Source organism: Theropithecus gelada, chromosome 6, assembly GCF_003255815.1.
Source record: "Theropithecus gelada isolate Dixy chromosome 6, Tgel_1.0, whole genome shotgun sequence".
Taxonomy (NCBI): Eukaryota; Metazoa; Chordata; class Mammalia; order Primates; family Cercopithecidae; genus Theropithecus; species Theropithecus gelada.
This window is the reverse complement of record NC_037673.1, coordinates 40,129,967-40,151,140: the sequence shown is the minus strand read 5'-3', so window position 1 is coordinate 40,151,140 and position 21,174 is coordinate 40,129,967.

The window sequence follows — 21,174 nt, the reverse complement described above, 5'->3', positions numbered from 1 at the left end:
CTGAGCAAAGAGGAAAAAAACATTTTTCACTAAAGAGTGATTATAATCTGATAAAACATAAATCCTAATAAATATGACAGTAGCCAATGAATATGCTTCATAACTTTGGTACTTCTAAATGGGATCTATAGGTAAATATTCAACTTTTTGTTTCATAAAGTCTGGCTATATTATTTATACTAAAATAAACTGTATTCTTTCATAAAATACTCAAAGTAGGAGACTACTAATCCAGGACATTTTTCACAGGTGTAATGAAATTTTGGGATTACTGAAGACTGAATTTAATTGTGTTGTAAGAGTATACTTGAGGCCAGAAGCGGTGGCTCACGCCTGTAATCCCAGCACTTTGGGAGGACAAGGTGGATGGATCACGAGGTCAGGAGACTGAGACCACCCTGGCTAACACAGTGAAACCCCGTCTCTACTAAAAATACAAAACATTAGCCGGGCGTGGTGGTGCGCACCTGTGGTCCCAGCTATTGGGGAGGCTGAGGCAGGAGAATGGCGTCAACCTGGGAGGTGGGGCTGGCAGTGAGCCGAGATCGCACCACTGCACTCCAGCCTGGGCGACAGAGCGAGATTCCATCTCAAAAAAAAAAAAAAAAAGTATACTTGAAAGGCAATATTTAATTGTTTTTTCGTTCATTAATTATACAGCTTACTATATTGAGAGAAATTGCTGTATTTGATAATATAAAATTTAATTTTACTTGATAATCACAATAAAGTACAGAACATCAAGTTTGCACTCCTCTCCCATGGTGTTAACACTCACGATTTGTCAGTTTTCTAAATGCTTTGAATTGTATGTTAAAATGACTGCCAAAATATTTGAAAGCAGAATAAATAGAGATAGATTTACTAATTTCAATTCATGGGAAAGAAGTAGCCCTTTACCAATTAAAATAGTAAAAATCAGAAGGATTTTCTATGTAATTTTTATGTTTTAAGTAATGCTTAGTTGTGGAACTATGTGTGCTCCTGTGATAATCTTTGAACTTTGTGCATTGGATAATCCTTTAGCATAATGAACCGAGGGAGATACCTTAGCCATATTTTTAGCTTTTTCCTAGAAACAATCCTAGATGCTAGAGGAAAGATTTACCCAAAGATTAAGGAAGTGTAGTTTGCTCCAGCTGTATGATTACAGTTGTAGAGGAGATATCTTGAATGAGGCTTTTGTGTCCAGCTTTTTTGATGTTAGCAATGAGAATTATTCCATACAACTTTGAGATTCAGTCCCCTGGGGGCAAACAGGCCAAAATAGGGAGTTGCTCCCTTTGCATTTTAGATCAAAGTTATCTGAGGCTCTGGAAATAAATCTTTTTGCTAAATTTGTTTACTTATGTTCCATTTTTGTTTGTCCTGTCTGCTCATTATGTGGCAACTTTCTTGAGGGCAAAGATTATCCCACCCAATCCATGTAATTCATAGCAGAAAGCCAGCAGGGGTTCCAGGTTCCCAGTATTGAACCAGACATCCTGATATTTAATTTCAGTCTGGTAAAATGGAAAGAAAAAACCCCAGATATACAAAAGTGGATTAAAAAAACGATCTGTTACTATTTTCTCCTTGTGTATCTGAGAACAAAAACTGGATTTTAGTTTGGGGCTGATCATTCCTGCCCTGGGGGAAATTGTTCTGTGAGCTCTTGCTCAGGCAGATATGAATGAAGTCAAACTAAGCATCATGTATTGAGTACTTTTTATGTCTTGGTGTTTTCTAAGTGCCTTAGTAACTCATGTAAGCCTCACAACAACCCTATGACACAGGTACTAACACTGTCTTCATTTTGTGAATGAGGAAACAAAGGCATAAGTCACACAGTGTAAGTGGTGGAGCTGGCATTTGGAACCAGTGAGTCAGGCTATAGAATATACCTTAATAGACTGTCTCAAGTACGTCTTCATATGTCTTGGAATAGCACCTGACAATGCCATAGTAATCCAAAAGCATCTATTTCATATGAGGATTAGGAATATTGTGCTTTATAAACTAAAAAATGATTTCATGGGGGAGGCTGCATGAAACTCTATGTATGTATGTATGTATGTATGTATGTATGATCTATCCATCTAATAAATCTTTTACTGCAGTAGGCAGAATAATGCCCCAGCCATTCCCACCTCCAAATGTCCATGTTCTAATCCCTAGAGCCTGGGGCTAGATGTCACGTGGCAAAGGGAAATTAGGTTGCAGATGGAATGAAAATTTCTAATCAACTGACTTTGAAATTGGGAGATTATCCTTGATTATCCAGGTGGGCCCAATGTGATTACAAGGGTCCTTAAAAGTGGAACCAGAAGTCAGAAGGAGAATTGGCATCAGAATCATGAAATGCAGGAAGGACTCAACCAGCAGGATTTAACAACTGAAGGGCCATAAGCCTAGGGCTTCAGGCAGCTTCTAGAAGATGGAAAAAGTGAGAAAACAATTTTTTCCCCTAAATCTTCCAGAAAGGAATGCAACCTTGCTGAAATCTTGATTTTAGAAAAGTGGGACTTGTGTCAGACTTCTGACCTAAATAATTGTAAGATAATAAATTTGTGTTGTTTTAAGCCACTAAATTTGTGGTAATTTGTTACAGTGGCAACAAGAAATAGATACACTTACTTACTTATTTACTTTAAGTGAGAAGCTGGTAGTTTCTCTGGTGGCCTGGGAGATAGGGCTTGGAAGGCTTTGATATTGATGAGAGACAAAAAAAAAAAAAAAAAAAAAAAAAGAGTTTCTATGTCAAGGAAGAATGGACTCCAGAATTTTTGAATCCAAAATTAACTCCAAATGTATTGAGGTTATTTCAGTATTGTGCAATATTTCTTTATAACTTTTTTGAATGCCTAGCATATGAACATAGTTTGAAATTGAAAACATCTAGAAGGATGTACAATGAAAAGCACATACAACTTTTTCCAGAGTTGCTTCTTGAGGCTTCAGGAAATAGAATTTTACTTTTGTTTTTGCCTTATCACCTAGGTTTGTACCCTCACCTAACTACCTTGGCACCATTACCACATTGTGTATATCCTTCCAGAGGTATTTCACATCTATGTGAACATATGCCTATGTACAGTCCTTTCTTTTGTTCAAACAGTAACACTAGAAATTCTGCACCTTTGCACTGCACATACTTCACCTTTTCATTGATTTCTACCTTAATTTAGAAAGATTTTCATGAGAATAAAAAATAAGATAAGCAGGCTGTTAATGGAATTGGTGGAAATGGAACTCTGCATGATTTTCTGCATTTAGTCATATAGACACTCCTTGAATGGGGAACATATACAGGAGAAGCAATAGTGAAGGGTGTATGGTTCCCACAAAACAGGTACTCAAAATATTTATTTTAAGAACTAATGATGGCTGGGCACGGTGGCTCACGCCTGTATTCCCAGCACTTTGGGAGGCTGAGGTGGGTGGGTCGCCTGAGCTCAGGAGTTTGAGACCATCCTGGGTAACATGGTGAAACCCTGTCTCTACTAAAATTAGAAAATTTAGCTGGGCATGGTGGCATGCGCCTGTAGTCCCAGCTACTGGGAAGGCTGAGGCATGAGAATCGCTTGAACCCGGGAAGCGGAGGTTGCAGTGAGCCAAGATCATGCCCCTGCACTCCAGCTTGGGCAACAGAGTGAGACTCTGTCTCAATTAAAAAAAAAATAATAAAAGGAGCTAATGAGAAACTACTTGTGAAGGTGGCAGATAGGAGGCAGGACTAGCTTACAGCTCCCTATTGGATGAACAGAGCAGCAAGTGGAGACTCATAGTGTCAACTTTTGCTCCAAGAACTGTACTGCAAGAGCATACCAGGAAAGCCAAGAGAATCCACAGACTCTTAAAAGGAACTGGATCACTGCTCCAGGCTCCCTGAGATGCCAAAAAACTGTGAATAGGTTTGCTTTCTCAATGCGGAGGCTAGTGGTCTGGGGAAAATTCTAAGCCCTGGTCACCAGATGTCTGGAAATAGACTTGGTACTATTGTGGGGACATGGGGGGAGTGAGACTGGCCTTCAGGACTGAGGGTTGCATGGGAGTGAGGTGATCCCTGTGACTACTGGCTTTCTCCCACTTCCCGGGTGACCTTTATCACTCAGCAGAGACATCCATAATCCCCCTGGGAATATAACTCCATTGGACTGGGAACCACACTCCCACCTCCAACACCAGTATCTGCAAGCCCTGGGCAAGAAGAGGCTGAGCTCAGACATGCCTATCCTTGCCCGTCTTTCTCTTCCTGCTCTGGTAGCTGAAGACAAAGGTCGTAATCTCTTGGGAGCTCTATGGCCCTGCCCACCACCTGAGAAACCTGAATACTTAACCAGGTATCCCTAGAGCAAGTTTGCATCCTCCCTATAGGACCACAGCTGATGTGCACTTGAAAGCACCACCTCCTGATGGAGATGAACCAACACAAAATCAGCACACTAAACAAAAACACAATCAAGGACCCCCATAGAGTCCACTTCACTCCCCTGCTACTTCCACCACAGCAGGTGCTGGTATTCATGGCTGAAAGACCTGAAGATGAATCATATCACAGGACTCTTTGCAGACACTCACCAATACCAGCCTGGCACCCAGTAGGTCCACTGGGTGGCTAGACCCAGAAAGAGGAAAAAAAAATCACTGCAGTTTGGCTCTCAAGAAGCCCCATTCCTAAGGGAAGGAGGAGAACACCACATCTAGGGAGCATCCCGTGGGACAAAAGAATCTGAACAGCAGCCCTTGACATAGTCTTCCCAAATGAGAAGGAACCAGAAAAACAGTTCTGGTAGTATGACAAAACTAGGTTCTTTAACACTCCCAAAAGATCATACCAGCTCATCAGCAATGGATCCAAACCAGGATAAAATCTCTGAATTGCCAGAAAAAGAATTCAGAAGGTTGGTTATTAAACTAATCAAGGAGGCACCAGAGAAAGGTGAACTCCAACGGAAAGAAATCAAAAACATGATACAGGATACAAAAGAAAAATTATTTAGTGAAATAGATAGCATAAATAAAAAACAATCACAACTTATGGAAATTAACGACACACTTAGAGAAATGCAAAATGCACTGGAAAATCTCCACAGTAGAATCAAATAAGAAGAAAAAACTTCAGAGCTTAAAGACAAAGCTTTTGAATTAACCTACTCTGTCAAAGACAAAAAGGATAAAAAATGAACAAAGCCTCCAAGAAGCTTGGGAGTATGTTAAACGTTCAAACCTAAGAATAATTGGTGTTCTTGAGGAAGAAGAGAAATATAAAAGTTTGGAAAATATATTTGAGGAAAACTTCCCCAGCCTTGCTAGATATCTAGACATCCAAATACAAGAAGCTTAAAAAACACCTGGGAAATTCATCACAAAAAGATAATCACCTAGGCACATAGTCATCGGGTTATCTAAAGTCAAGAGGAAGGAAAGAATCTTAAGAGCTGTGAGGCAAAAGCATCAGGTAACCTATAAAGGAAAACCTACCAGATTTAACAGCATGTTTTTTTCAGCAGAAACTCTGCAAGCTAAAAAGGAATGGGGACCTATTTTTAGCCTCCTTAAACAAAACAATTATCAGCCAAGAATTTTGTATTCAGCAAAACTAAGCTTCACAAATGAAGGAAAGATGCAGTCCTTTCCAGACAAACAAATGCTGAGAGGATTCACTACTACCAAGCCAGCACTACAGGAACTGTTAATAGGAGCTCTAAATCTTGAAACAAATCCTCAAAATACATCAAAATAGAACCTCCTTAAAACATAGATCTCAGGACCTATGTAACAATAACACAATGAAAAAAAAAAAAAACAAAACCAAGGTATTCAGGCAACAAATAACATGATGAATAGAATAGTACCTCACATCTCAATACTACCATTGAATGTAAATGGCCTAAATGCTCCACTTAAAAGACACAGAATGGTAGAATGAATAGGAATTCCCCAACCAAGTTTCTGTTGTCTTCAGGAGAATCATCTAACACATAAGGACTCACATAAACTTAAGGTAAAGGGGTGGAAAAAGATATTCCATGCAGCTAGGCACGGTGGCTCACCCCTGTAATCCCAGCACTTTGAGAGGCTAAGGTGGGTGGATCACAAAGTCAGGAGTTCGAGACCAGCCTGGCCAAGATGGTGAAACCCTGTCTCTACTAAAAATACAAAAATTAGCCAGGTGTGGTGGCGGGTGCCTGTAATCCCAGTTGCTCAGGAAGCTGAAGCAGAAGAATCGCTTGAACCCGGGAGGTGGAGGTTGCAGACATTGCACTCTAGCCTGGGTGACAGAGCAAGACTCTGTCTCAAAAAAAAAAAAAAAAAAAAAAAAAAAAAAAGATATTTCATGCAAATGGACACCAAAAGTGAGCAGGAGTAGCTATTCTTACATCAGACAAATTTTAAAGCAAAAGCAGTTAAAAAAGACAAAGAAGGACATTATATATTGATAAAAGGGCTATTCCATTAGGAAAATATTAAATTCTAAACATATATGCACCTGACACTGGAGCTCCCAAATTTATAAAACCATTACTACTAGACCTAAGAAATGAGTTAGACAGCAACACAATAATAGTGGGCAGCTTTAATACTCCACTGACAGCACTAGATAGATCATCAAGACAGAAAGTCAACAAAGAAACAATGGACTTATACCCTACAACAAATTGACTTAATGGATATTTACAAAACATTCTACTCAACAACTGCAGAATATACATTCTTTTCATCAGCACAAGGAATGTTCTCCAAGATAGACTATAGGCCACAAAACAAGTCTCAGTAAATTTAAGAATACTGAAATTATATCAAGTACTCTCTCAGACTAGAGTGGAATAAAATTGGAAATCAACTCCAAAAGCAACCCTCAAGACTATGCAAATACATGGAAATTAAATAAACTGCCCCTGAATGATCATTGGGTCAATAATGAAATCAAGATGGAAATTAAAAAATTCTTTGAATCAGGTGATAGTAGTGACACAACCTGTCAAAACCTCTGGGATACAGCAAAAGTGGTGCTAAGAGCAAAGTTCACAGCATTAAATGTCTACATCAAAAAGTCCAAAAGAGCACAAATAGACAATCTAAGGTCACACTTCATGGAACTAGGGAAACAAGAGCAAACCAAACCCAAACCCAGCAGAAGAAAAGAAATAACTAAACGAAATTAAAATAACAAACAAATACAAAAGATAAATGAAACAAAAAAACTGGTTCTCTGGAAAGATACATAAAATTGACAGACTATTAAGGAAATTAACCAAGAAAAGAAGATAGAAGATCTAAATAAGCTCAATTAGAAATGAAATGGGAAATACTATAGCTGATACCACAGAAATACAGATTATTCAAGGCTACTATGAACACATTTACATGCACAAACTAGAAAACCTAGAAGTGATGGATAAATTTCTGGAATTATACAATCCTCCTAGATTAAGCCAGGAAGATATTGAATCTCTAAACAGACTAATAACAAGCAGCAAGATTGAAATGGTAATTTAAAAATTGCCAACAACAAAAAGTTCAGGACTAGATGGATTCACACCTGAATTCTATCAGACATTCATAGAATTGATACTAATCTTATTGACACTATTCAAAAAGATAGAGAAAGAGGGAATCCTCCCTAAATCATTCTATGAAGCCAGTATCACCCTAATACCGAAACCAGGGAAGAACATAACAAAAAAAGAAAACTACAGACCAATATCCCTCATGAACATAGATGCAAAAATCCTAAAGAAAATACTAGTGAACCAAGTTCAACAGCATATCAAAAAGATAATCCACCATGATCAAGTGGGTTTCATATCAGGGATGCCAGGATGGTTTAACATATGTATGTCAATAAATGTGATACCCACATAAACAGAATGAAAAACAAAAATTACATGATCATCTCAATAGACACAGAAAAAGCATTTGACAAAATCCAGCATCTCTTTATGGTTAAAACTGTTAGCAAAATCAGCATAGAAGGGACATACTTTAAAGTAATAAAAGCCATCTATGACAAACCTACAGCCAACATTTTACTGGATGGGGAAATTTGAAAGCATTCCCCTTGAGAACTGGAACAAGACAAAGATGCTTACTTTCACCACTTTTATTCAACGTAGCATTGGAAGTCCTAGTCAGAGCAATCAGACAAAAGAAAGAAATAAAGGGCATCCAAATTGATAAAGAGGAAGTCAAACTGTCACTGCTTGCTGATGATATGATTGTACACCTAGAAAACCCTAAAGACTCATCTGAAAAGCTCCTAGAACTGGTAAATGAATTCAGCAGAGTTTCAGGACACCAAATTAATGTACACAAATCAGTAGCTCTCCTATACACCAACAGCGGCCAAGCTGATAATCAAATCACGAAGTCAACCCCTTTCACAATAGCTGCAAAAAACAAACAAACAAAAACAAACAAACAAAAAAAACTAAAACAAAAAATCTTAGGAATATATTTAACCAAGGAGGTGTAAGACCTCTACAAGGAAAACTGCAAAACACTGTTGAAAGAAATCATAGATGACACAAACAAATGAAAACACATCCCATGGTCATGGACGGGTGGAATCAATATTGTGAAAATGATCATAGTTCCAAAAGCAATCTATTAATTCAATGAAATTCTCGTCAAAATACCACCCTCATTCTTTACAGAACTAGAAAAACAATCCTAAAATTCATATGGAACTATAAAAGAAACCACCCAGCCAAAACAAGACTAAGCAAAAAGAACAAACCTGGAGGCATCACATTACCCGACTTCCAACAGTACTGTAAGGCCATAGTCACCAAAACAACATGGTACTGGTATACAAATAGGCACACAGACCAATGGAACAGAATAGAGAACCCAGAAATAAAGCCAAATACTTATAGCCAACTGATCTTTGATAAAGCAAACAAAAACATAAAGTGGGGAAAAGACACCCTATCCAACAAATGGTGTTGTGATAATTGATAATTTGCAAGTCACATGTAGAAAAATGAAACTGGATCCTCATCTCTCATCTTATACAAAAATCAACTCAAGATGGATCAAAGACTTAAGTCTAAGACCTAAAACAATAAAGATTCTAGAAGATAACATCAGAAAAACCCTTCTAGACATTGGCTTAGGCAAAGACTTCATGACCAAGAATCCAAAAGAAAATGGAAAAAAAACAAAGATGAATAGATGAGACTTAACTAAATTAAAAGCTTCTGCACTGCAGAAGAAATAATCATCAGAGTTAACAGACAATCCACAGAGTGGGAAAAAATCTTCACAGTGTATACATCCGACAAAGGACTAATCCAAAATCTACAAGGAACTCTAACAAATCAGCAAGAAAAAAAAATCTCATCAAAAAGTGGGCTAAGACTTTGGGAGGCCGAGGCGGGCGGATCACGAGGTCAGGAGATCGAGACCATCCTGGCTAACACTATGAAACCCCAGCTCTACTAAAAATACAAAAAATTAGCCAGGCATGGTGGTGGGCACCTGTAGTCCCAGCTACTTGGGAGGCTGAGGCAGGAGAATGGTGTGAACCCGGGAGGCAGAGCTTGCAGTGAGCCAAGATCACGCCACTGCACTCCAGCCTGGGCGNTGAGGCAGGAGAATGGTGTGAACCCGGGAGGCAGAGCTTGCAGTGAGCCAAGATCGTGCCACTGCACTCCAGCCTGGGCGACAGAGTGAGACTCCATCTTAAAAAAAAAAAAAAAAAAAAAAAGGGCTAAGGACATGAATAGATAATTCTCAAAAGAAAATACAAATGGCCAACAAGCATATGGAAAAATGCTCAACATCAGTAATTATCAGGGAAATGCAAATCAAAACCACAATGTGATACCACCTTACTCCTGCAAGAATGGCCATAATAATAACGACAACAACAAAAAAGACGTTGGTGTGGATCTGGTGAAAAGGCAACACTTCTATACTATTGGTGGGAATGTGAACTAGTACAACTGCTATGGAAAACAGTGTGGAGATTCCCTAAAGAAGTAAAAGTAGATCTACCATTTGGTCCAGCAATCCCACTCTTAGGTATCTATCCAGGGGAAAAGAAGTCATTATATGAAAAAGATACTTGCACACATATGTTTATAGCAGCACAATTCGCAATTGCAAAAACATGGAACCAGCCCAAATGCCCATCAATCAATAAGTGGATAAAGAATGAATGAGAGATATATGTACACACACACCATGAAATACTACTCAGGCATAAAAAGGAATGAAATAATGGCATTTGTAGCAACCTGGATGGAATTGGAGACTATTATTCTAAGTGAAGTACTCAGGAATGGAAAACCAAACATTGTTATGTTCTCACTCATATGTAGGAGCTAAGCTATGAGGATGCAAAGGCATAAGAATGATAAATTGGACTTTGGAGACTTGGGGGAAAAGGTGGGGGTTGGGTACAGTGTACACTGCTTGGGTGCGCCAAAATCTCAGAATCTCAGAAATCACCACTAAAAAACTGATTCATGTAACGAAACACCATCTGTTCCCCAAAATCCTATTGAAATAAAAAAAATTATAAATAAAAAGAAAACTAATGAATAAATTTTAGGTGGCTGGATAGCCAAGCGAAGATCCCAGTGCCAGTCTGTGAGCTTCTTACAGAAATTCCTGGGGATGAGAACACAAATACCTGTGAACTGAGTTCCGACTAAAACTTGGCTCTTAGATCTTAGATTTTTAGCTATTTGAAATCTGCATGGGAATAGCAGAAGGTAGGGATAAAACCCCCCTGTTATTTCAAAGTGGTAAGTGTATCTGCACGAGCTGGAGATGCGAATATACCTTTTGGTGAGCCCCATCTGCAGCACTCTGCAACGTTTCTCCACAGAGAATAACTTACCTTTTAGCAGAAAGCGTTCTTTTGTTGGAGAAACCACATCAGTGGGCTAGTTGGTTTGTAATTGTAGATACAAAAGTGTATGTTTAAGAGCTGTAACTCTCAGTAACTAAACTGCTCTATATGACAATGTTGAAAGGTGTTCATGTTCCAGCCAGAGCTGCATCCCCGTAGACACTACGCACTTTAGATAATTTCCTTTCCCAAATGGGAATTTATTATGCCTGATACAGAAATAGTTGTGCATTCTTGTGGAAATATTTTGTGTTTGCTGTTCTCCCAAAGCAAGGGTAAGTACTGTAGGTGATTAATAGCTGAGCCTTGGAGAGGTAGAAGATGGGGAAGATGACTCCCTGTGCAGTGTCTCGGGAATGTCTGCATCAGCAGCATGAAAACAGATTAATACAATACTTTACCTGCATTTGAAGTTCATAGACAGCTCATAGAGTAAGGAGTGTTTTGTCTGTAGACATTTTCAAGTGGAGATAAGTGAGTATCTTCCCAAATATTGTAGAAAGCATTCTTACTTCGGGAATAAGTCAGACAGGTTATTGTAAGATCCTTTCCGAGTGTAAGCATCAAGGAGTCCACCATTTCAGGACTGAGTGCAGAATTGGGCATTTGGAGTGTTCAAAAATGTTTGAGATTTGATTTCTCTTGCTCTTGGGCAGTAGTTGATACAGGTTAGAAATGATGAAACTTGCTGCCTGCTGCTCTTACTGAACGGAATCAAGTTCAGAGTGACCTTGCTATGTCTTCTAGACAGAGAGTGTGGCCATGCCTCAATCAACTTGTAGAGCAAATTGGAGATATGCAGAGGAGAAGCTTTGTCTTATTTTTTTCTAAGAACTGTCAGGCTTCTTTGAGTTACAAATTTGCACCCAATCTTTTAACTGTTTCTTCAGCGTCATCTCTGAGCTATAATTATGGCTTAAAATGACAAGTTTAGATCATCCAGATTTATTGTAATGCAGCTGGTTTATCAGCACTAAGTTGATGCTTGCTGAAAACCAGTTTTATTGGAGAAATAGGCTGTTACTTTCTTTATGAATTCATCAGTGATTTTTTTTTTTTTTGTTTTGGCCAGGAACTAAGTGCTTGAAAAATAACCATTAATTTTTGGAGAGGTAGTCACATAAGAAAACAACCCAATTGAATGTGCTATCAATGCTCTGATGGAGGTAAGAGTGGTAACGTGGAGGAATGACTTCTAGGGATGGAAGTGTCATAGTGGTAGTCATAACTCAGAGGGAAGGAGAGATAGAAATTCACCAAGCAAAGAAGAGAAAACAGGTATTCTATTCAGGGCAACGATATGCTCTCTGGCTTGAAGCTGTGAACAAGAATGGCACACTGCAGACCTGAGAGATGTTCACAGCTGCAGCAGTATGGTGTTGGTGTGTGTGCGTGTTTGTGCTGGAGTAGTGTGTAAGTGTGTGAGAAGGTAGAATGGTGAGAGGTGAAGTTGTATAACTAAGCAGATGGCAATTGAGAAAGAGATAATACTACATAGAAGTTAGACCGATAATTTTTTTTTACAGAAAGTTGACTTTTTTAAGGACAAAACTAAGGAGGACAGCTGGGAGCATCCTCACATCCAGAGCAGCAAGCACTTTCTGCAGCTCTAAATCAGAGTCAGTCTTCATATTCAGGCAAAGAAGAGGGGAAGAGAAGTTTTTTTTTTTTTTTTTTTTCCCCGGAATGGCAGCCATATCTGCATACATAAGACAGTGATCACCATTTATGCTGTCATCTTTAAATATAAATGGAGTTTCCTGCTGAGGTGTCAGAGGTGCTCTTTTGGTGAGCCCCGTCTGCAGCACTCTGTAACATCTCTTCGTGGATAATAGCCCACACTGTATTAGCATCCATGAATGGCCCAGCACATCTTTTTTTTTTTTTTTTTTTTTTTTTGAGACAGAGTTTCACTCTTGCTGCCCACGCTGGTGTGCAGTGGCACAATCTCAGCTCACTGCAACCTCCGCCTCCCAGGTTCACACCATTCTCCTGCCTCAGCCTCCCGAATAGCTGGGACTACAGGCTCCCACCACCACACCTCACTAATTTTTTGTATTTTTCATAGAGACAGGGTTTCACCATATTGGCCAGGCTGGTCTTGATCTCCTGACCTTGTGATCTTCCCACCTTGGCCTCCCAAAGTGCTGGGATTACAGGTGTGAGCCACTGTGCCCGGCCGGGCTAGCACATCATTTCTACCCAAGACCGTGAGCACTTTCAGGGCGAGCATCACACCTTAGGATTCTCTATAGCATAAACAGGTTCATCTTAAATGTTGACCGAATGAATTCCCACTATGACAACTGAGTAAACCTTAATCACAGTGGTACTCGTCACTCCTGGAAAACCTGTGAATAGTCTCTTTGACCTTGAGTCTCTTTTGGGTTTTGCTACAGAGTACAATCACCCTCATTGTCCAGGCTGACATTGATGGGCCCTGATAATGCCTCAGTGACCTGTTAGAAAACACATCAGCTAAAGACTAATACTCTGAGTTTCCTAGCTTCAAGCAGTGGAACAGCAGTCTTTTGATTAAAAGCCTAGTGGTTAAGTAAGATACTGAAGATTGTCTTGGGAAGGGCTCCCCACCATTGTAGACTTTTCATGGACCCTCCTGTGCTTCTTGCTCTCCTAAACTGAAAAGCGTCCCTTACCTCACACTTTTCCAGACCAGTCTCCAACCTCTGCATCCCATCTACCTTACAGGAACTTGGTGGAAACAGGAAATTGACTCAAAGGAGAGAGATCATCATAAGACTTTTGGCCCTTCTCATATGAGGTTCCCAATGGACCTGGATTCAGAATTCCATTAACACAGGCAGCACAGAGTGGCTCAGTCACTATTTCTTAACACCTTATATTTTATGTGCTCTTCGAGAGAGAGAGAGGCAGCCAGGTGATGAGCAATTCCCCGAAACCAGATAGACATTGAGGATAGTAAAATGATTCTTTCTCTTCCCACTACTAGCTGGGAGTTTATTTAAAAATATATATACACCAGGACACTAATTGTGAATGAAATAAAAGACATCACTAATTAGCTTAAATACTGATCATTACCATCAGAAAATGAGTCAGCCAAAAAACACATGTAATTGCACTCTTCCTGTGTTGTGGGAAACCTGGGGATTGAAAAGCTACATTATGAGAGAGGGAGAAGACATGGTGAGATCCATCATAATGAAGAAATGGTTTTTGCCACTACTGATTGTTGCATAGGACGTTTGCTTGAGTGAGTGCGAAGCATTTGATACCCAGGAGACTGGCAGTCTTCACTATACAGCCAATACATGGGTGAAAAGCACCATGTTATCATTGCTGTTTGACAAATGGGAAATCAGAAATGGGAAGTTATGCTACTAGAATTAAGTGGATCATTGAGATTTAGGAGTGACTCTAGGCAAGAGTGTGAGAGAGACTAGTTTCTCTTGTTGTGTGCTTTCCCCTCCCTTCTTGATACTTCTTTCTAATTGCACTGTCCTCCTGTCAAAACTTTCCTTGAGGAAATGGGCTGTTGTCAGATATTTATACTTCTGTGAATGTGAGTAACTGCTCTTTCCAGGGTGTACTTGAATCTATTAATTCTTATCCCTAATTAAAATGCAAACACGTTTGAAGGTTTTGTTTCTTAAGGAAGTTACAGGCATCAGTAATTAATATGAAACTAGTAGAGGAGGGAGGAAGATGGGAACATAATATTTCCTGGTGCCACTAAAATTCTACCTAGGACTTGAACTGCGTAGGGCGAAGTACTAGAAAACACTTGAGTTTCTTCTGATGATGCAGGTATGAAAGGCTGGTCTACAAAGTTAGCTAACAGAGATCATTTCATGGAGAATATATTGCAAAAAAATTATTTGAGAAATGTGATGTCCAGTATGGGGATTATTGATTAGTAGAATTGATATTCTAGTTCAATCAAAATGCAATTCATGGAGTGAATTTGTATCTCACCACATATTAAAAAATCCCGAATTCTTTGTTTGTATCACGTACTTTTGACAGTCTTACGAAGCCTATGGGTCCCTTTGCAAAATAATGTTTTTATGCATAAAATGAAAAGAAAATGAATACTATTGAAAGACATTTACAGAAATGTTTTGAAAATTTTGTGCTATATGCTTTATTAAGGCATCAAAAGCAAGGTCTAAAGCACAAGCTAAATGCCTATCTCAGTAGTGAGGAACATGAATCTGCAAAACTCTCCTAATAGTGAGGAACATGAATAATACTTCAAGATATCTGCAAAAAATAACTGATGATATTAAAATACCTGACATTTCTAATGGAGATAAAGTTATAGGTATCCAAACATCACTGCTACTACTAGTGCATATAATAGAAGAAAATGCTATATTTAATTAGAAGTTAGTGACAGGTTTGCAGTTGACCTCCTGGGTTGACAATTTCTACACCTTAAGCTGTCCTTGGTATGGTATTTCTTCAATGAGAAACTTTCTCAAATCTTAGCTTCTTAAGCTATCAAGAGGTTGTTGAATTTTTGGATTTTTTTTTTTTTTTTTTTTTAAGTATTAAGCCTTCCAGATGTGTAAACACTAATTGGCAGATCTAGAACTCACTAGCACTTATTTGAATTTCTATTTAACATCTTAACTTAAAAATTGTACATAACACACAGCTCAGTGCATAAGGTATAAATATTCAACTTAATAAAACTTGTTTGAATTTCTATTTTCAGATTTTGGAAGCTACTATCAAGGTTACTTAAGAAGTGGGACCCAGTGTATTTCCTTGTGAAATTCATAGGCACGGGAGAGGTCAGATAATGACAATGCTCTATTTTACTAAGAAGCACATTTTACTGAATAGAGTAAGCAGTCTTTCACAAGGGAGAAATTCAACTGAGATGCTTCACAGTTATTAAGAAAAATACCTGCTCAACAATGTGGTGTATTTTCTATAGTTTTTGCTTTATTAATTTCAGGTGTATTTTGATTATAAAGACATTTTATGCATTTCATAATCTCTTATGTTTTCCAATAAATACAAACCTAGAGTGCTTTTTTGTTTCTTTGCATTCTTTTAGAGGTGTGATGAGTATCAAATAAGGCAATAATTTTGAAATGCTTAATAGAAAATGTCACCATTGATTATTATTATTGTATTATAGGTATGCTTTCTTGAAGAGACAGTTTAATTTATTACATCATGATCTGACTAATGCATTCAAATTGACTTTGTCTGAAATGATTTTATAAAACCCTCTACTTTTGAAAAAATTGGTTTATTTTTTAGAGATTTTATTTTATTTTATTTTATTTTATTTTATTATGTTTTTGAGACGGAGTCTCACTCTGTTGCCCAGGCTGGAGTGCAGTGGCACAATCTCGGCTCACTGCAAGCTCTGCCTCCCGGGTTCATGCCATTCTCCTGCCTCAGCCTCCCGAGTAGCTGGGACTACAGGCGCCCGCCATCACTCCCGGCTAATTTGTTATATTTTTAGTAGAGACGGTGTTTCACCGTGTTAGCCAGGATGGTTTCGATCTCCTGACCTCATGATCCACCCGCCTCGGCCTCCCAAAGTGCTGGGATTACAGGCGTGAGCCACTGTGCCCGGCCTAGAGTAATTTTAGACTTTCAAAAAAATTGAGGTGATAATATAGAGACTACCTACATACTCCAAACAAGTTTCCCCTATGATTATCATCTTATATTAATATGGCATATTTATTACAATTAATAGACAATATTAATTGATTCATTATTATTAACTAAAGTCCATAGTTCAGTCAAATTTCCTTGGATTTTACCTGATGTCCTTCTGTTCCAACATCTCATCTAGTTACCACATTGCATTTAGTTGCCATGCCTTCTCAGGCTTCTCTCAGTTGTCACGGTCTCAGACTTTTTTTGTTCTCTGATCACCTTGACATTTTCAGGAATACTGGTCAGGTATTTTGTGGAATGCCCACTGTTACATTTGTCTGTTTTTTCATGATTAGATTGAGGTTTTGGAGAGGAAGCTCACAAAGATAAAATGATGATGTTGTCATATGTCAAAGGTGCATACTATTAACATGATTTGTCACTGTTGATGTTGATTGTGATCACCTGGTCAAGGTAATGTTTGTTAGGCCTCTCCACTCTAAAGTTATTCTCCTCTGGCCTCTTTCTTGCTGTGCTTTTGGTAAGGAAGTCACTATGGGTGGCCCACACTTAGGGAGTGAGGAGTTATGTCCCCACTCCTTGCCGGTAGATTATCTACATAAATTATTTGGAATTCTTCATGGCAGATTTGCCTCTTCTCCCTCATATACGTATTTATGCAATCATTTATATCAGTATGAACTCATGAATATTTATTTTATACTTTGTGTTGTAATTGAATTCTACTTTATTTGTTGCTTAAATTGTTCCAGCATTGGCCATTGGGAGCTCTTTCTGTTGGCTCCTATGTCCCTTTGACATATACTAATCAAAGTGAAGGGTTTTTTTTATTGTTTGTTTGCTTTTTTTGTTTTCTTGTTTTTTTAGGACTTTCTTACTTCTGGCACTATAAGATGTTCCAGGCTTATCGTGTGTATTTCTTGCCCTCCTCCTAGAATCAGTCATTTCTTCCAAGGAGCCTTGGTTTCTTTTATCAGAAAGTAGGGGTAGAAACCAAAATTCAGGTGCTAAGCATACTCATCATTACAAAGGCGTTATTGCGTTTAGGTATTCTCCGCTGACAGAGCAAGGAAATATATGTGTGCATACTATCCCATGTATATGCTTATATTCATAAGTATTTCTATATGTAAGCATAGGCATATATATTAAGCTAAACATGAGATTACACTGATTGCTCCAACTCTAGTCAATTTTCAAAATGCCTCACTGCGCTAAAAGAGCTTCACTGGCCTAAAAATGCCTACGTGCATCACCTTCTCCCCCTGAGCTCCTGGAGGCCAGTTATCTTTTTACTGTTCACTCTTCAGAATGTCATATAATTAGAATCATACAGTATGACTGTCTCTACTTTTTAAAAAGTAGTAAATAATGACCCTTAAGCTCACACTTTTCTAAATATATTTCCAATTACAATTTTCTGAAGTACATCTTGTCATTTATATGCATTCAGTGTGAAGAAATTAAAAAAGTTCAAAGCACACTTCACTGTAAGTTGTTTTTATTTCAAAGATTGCATTTCAATTTTTTAAAATTTTTATGAATACATAATAGGTGTATATGTTTGTGGAGTATATGAGATAATTGAATCAGGGTAAATGGGGTATCCATTACCTCAAGCATTTATCATTTCTTTGTGTTACAAACAATCCAATTACACTCTTTTAGTTATTCTAAAATGTACTATTTATTTTCATTGACTGTAATCACCTTGTTGTGCTATCAAATAAATAAGATCTTGATCTTATTCATTCAATCTAACTATATTTTTGCACCCATCAATTATCCTCACATCCCCCCTTTCCCAACTACCTTTCCCAGCCTCTGGTAACCATCATTCTATTCTTTATCTCCATTAGTTCAATCATTTTCATTTTTAGCTCTTGCAAATGAATGAGAATATGCAAAATTTGTTTTTCTGTGCTTGATTTATTCTATTTAGCATAATGACCTCCCTTTCCACCTATGGTGTTGCAAATGATGTAATCTCATTCTTTTGTTATGTCTAAATAGTACTCCATTGTGTATATCCATTCATTTTATCCACTTCCTTTATCTGTTTATTTGTCCATTCATCTATTGATGGACACTTAGGTTGCTTCCAAATATTGACTATTGTGAATAGTGCTGCAATAAACATGACAGTGCAGATATCTGTTTGACATCTAATTTACATCCCCACCTACAGTATATGACAGTTTCCTTTTCTTCACATCCTTGCCAGCATTTGTTATTGCCTGTGTTTTGGAGAAAAGCCATTTTAACTGGGGTTAGATGATAACTCACTGTAGTTTTGATTTGCATTTCCCTGATGATCAGTGATGTTGAGCACCTTTTTATATTCCTGTTGGCCATTTGTATCTCCTTTTTTGAGAAATGTCTATTCAGAATTTTTGCCCATTTAAAAATCAGATTATTTGATTTTCTTCTATGTTGTTTGAGCTCCTTATGTATTCTGGTTATTAATCACTTGTCAGATGGAAAGTTTGCAAATATTTTCTGCCATTCTGTTGATTGTCTCTTCACTTTGTTTATTCTTTGTTATGAAGAAGCCTTTAAACTTGATGTAATTCCATTTGTCCATTTTTGCTTTGGTTGCTGTGCTTTGGGGATATTACTCAATAAATCTTTGCCCAGACCAATATCCTAGAGATATTCCTCAGTGTTTTCTTGTAGTAGTTTCATAGTTTGAGGTCTTAGATTTAAATCTTTAATCCATTTTGATTTGATTTTTGTATATGGCGAGAGGTAGGGGTCTAGTTTCATTCTTCTGCATGTGGATATTCAGTTTTCCCAGCACCATTTATTGAAGAGACTGTCTTTTCCCAATATATGTTCTTTACACATTTATCAAAAATTTATGGATTTATTTTTGGGCTTTGCATTCTGTTACACTGGTCTTTGTGTTTGTTTTTATCCCAGCACCATGCTCTTTTGGTTACTATAGTGCAGTAGTATAATTTGAAGTCAGGTTATGTGATTCTTCCAGTTTTGTTGTTTTTGCTCAGAATGGCTTTGGCTTTTCAGAGTCTTTTGTGGTTCCATATAAATTTTCAGATTTTTTTTTCTATTTCTGTGAAGAATGTCATTAGTATTTTGATAGGAATCTGTAGATTGCTTTGGTTAGTACGGACATTTTAATAATATTGATTCTACCAATCCATGAACATGGAATAGCATTCCATTTTTTGCATCCTCTTCAATTTCTTTCATCAGTGTTTTATAGTTTTCACTGTATACATCTCTCACTTCTCTGTTCAAGTTAATTCCTAGGTATTTAATTTTACTTGTAGCTATTGTACAATCAACGGGATTGCTTTCCTGATTTCTTTTTCAGATTGTTCACTGTTGGCATGTAGAAATCCTACTGATTTTTGTGTGGTGATTTTGTATCTTGCAACTTTACTGAATTTCTTTATCAGTTCTAATAGTTTTTTGTGGAGTCTTTAGGTTTTTCTAAATATAAAATCATATCATCTGCAAACAAGGATAATTTGACTTCTTCTTTTCCAATTTGGATGCTCTTTATTTCTTTCTCTTGTCTGAGTGCTTTAGCTAGGACTTTTGTACTATGTTGAATAACAGTGGTGACAATGAGCATCCTTTCTGTGTTCCAGATCTTAGAGGAAAGGCTTTCAGGTTTTCCCTATCTAGTATGATACTAGTGGTGAGTCTATTGTATATGACTTTTATTGAGTTGAGATGTTGAATTTCAACATCATTTCAATGATAAATTTCAGCACCAATTGAAATGGTCATATGGTTTTTGTCCTTCATTCTGTTGATATAATGTATCACATTGGTTGATTTGCATATGTTGACTCATCCTTGCATCCCTGAGGTAAAGCCCACTTGGCATGATGAATGATCTTTTTAACGTGTTGTTGAATTCGGTTTGCAAGTATTTTGTTGAAGATTTTTGCATTAATATTTATTAGATATTGGCCTATAGTTTTCTTTTCTTTTATCTTTTTTTTTTTTTTAAATGTGTCTTTGGTTTCGGTATCAGGGCAATATTGGCATCGTAGAGTGAGTTTGGAAGCATTCTTTCTTCCTCTATTTTTTAGAATAGTTTGAGTAAAATTGGTATTAGTTCTTTTCTAAATGTTTGGTAAAATTTAGCAGTGAAGCCTTTGGATCCCAGACTTTTGTTTGCTGGGAAACCAGTGTAAGTTTTTGAGTTAAGAGAGATAACTAGAAATATACTGGTGATATATTTTTCAACATAGGTAAGATAGATGTTAAATATACATATTTCTCTTCTCTAGTTCAGCTTTTCTGATTCTAATTGTGCCCCCTACTGTCTCCAAATAACTGAAGTTTAGCTCTCCTAAAAGGAACTTTAAAATTGTAGGTTGTAAAAGTGATCTAAGTTAGGATTTCCAACTTATTTAGCCATCAGACACAATAGGATTTATAATTTCTTGGCAGAACACAAATGAGGTACAATAATACGGTGGACAGCAAAGTGTCACTGATCACTGTTGACATCCATATTGCCAAATGCAATAGATGCTCTTCTGTCTTCATTCTTCTTGATTTCTCAACAGTGCCTAAACAGATGTTTCCCACGTTTGGAAATCTTGTCCTCTGTTAACTTCAAGTTCTTATGTCATCCTGTTTTCCTTCTACCTTCCTGCCACTCCTTCTTAAGAGTCTCTTAAGTACTTAAGTTTCAATCTTAGGCACACTTCTCT